The sequence below is a fragment of the Microtus ochrogaster genome, chromosome X (assembly GCF_000317375.1).
Source record: "Microtus ochrogaster isolate Prairie Vole_2 chromosome X, MicOch1.0, whole genome shotgun sequence".
NCBI classification, from domain to species: domain Eukaryota; kingdom Metazoa; phylum Chordata; class Mammalia; order Rodentia; family Cricetidae; genus Microtus; species Microtus ochrogaster.
The window spans coordinates 409,696-411,111 of record NC_022026.1 but is presented as its reverse complement, the minus strand read 5'-3'; positions in this window follow the sequence as shown (position 1 = coordinate 411,111).

Here is a 1,416-nt window from a genome sequence, read left to right as displayed (position 1 = left end):
ACCAGGAGTTCAAGGCCAGCCTCATCTATATTAGCAAAGTTCACTACCAGTTTAAAGCATACGATCTGTCTCAAAAAACAAACAAAAGTACCAACTTCGATCCTTAAAGAGGTGAAATTACTAATCAACCCATAATCTGTTCCCTACCTAACTACCACACACACTTTCTTTTGAGTCAGGACCTTATTTTATACTGGCTGAGCCAGTATTCACCACGTAGCTCAGGTTGGCCTTGAACTTGAAATACTTCTGTCTCAAACTTCTTGGGATTACAGGTGAGTACCATCATACCAAGCTCCCTGTTTCCTTCCAACCATCAATATTTATATGGGAGTAAGGAGATGAAAAAAAAAAGACTTACTACACATCACAGATGAGGAGTTACTCAGGGCCAGGTTCAGGAGATGGGTCTGTCTATGTACTTGAGGCCTAGAGTAAGTTAAAAGTTCAGTCTGTTATTAAGACCAGGATTAGAAGTTAGGGTGGCTGTCAAGTCCCTGGGGACATACTACTCAAGGTAGCAGTTATAGGGCTAGGAATATGACTCAGTAGAGTGCAGATTAGCACAGAAGAGGCCCTGGGTTCCATCCCTAAAGTGACAAAATATCAGGACCTATGTTCACTTGGAATCTGTTGTTCTGTGAGGCAGTGAAAAGTTCATGAAATCAGCCTCAGGGGCCATCTTCGATTCCAGACTCTGGTACTACTTTTCTCCTGGGGCACTAAGCAACTCATTTCCCCTCTCTGATCCAGAGGTCTCATGTAAACAATGCTAAAAAGAAGCCTTAATCTCTAGGGCCCATAATAAAATGTAAGAAAAGAATTGGGAAAGTCTAAAGTAGCAAAATGAAATAAGTTAGTAGTTTCCTCCGTTAAAAGACGGTCTAGAAAGGATTGGGGATCTGGCTCTGTTGGTAGAATGCTGAAGTCCTGAGTTCAATCCCCAACACGGAATAATCCAGGTGTAGTAAAGCATGCTTGTAATGCCAGCATGGAGGTGAAGGCAGGAGGAACAGAAACTCAAAGTCATCCTCAACTATGTAGTGAATTTAAGGCCAACGTGGGCTACATGAGTTCCTCTTTCAAAAATGAACATATTTATGTATATATATATGTGTGTGTGTGTGTGTGTGTGTGTGTGTGTGTGTGTGTGTGTGTACACATAGGCATGACCATCACATGCTCATTGTACAAGTTTTTTAAATGCAGGGAACTATAACAATCATAAAACTCTTCTGTAAACCTCCCAACATAAAGCTAACTACTATTAACATTCTAGTATTTTATTCGTATCTTTACATATTTATTTTTCTTATTTTTAATTTGGCATTTATTGGCTACATGAAAAATTACTGATAGAATGTTAAGGATAGCACACTGCTTTCAACATTTTTCTTAATTTTAAAGGTTTTTTTT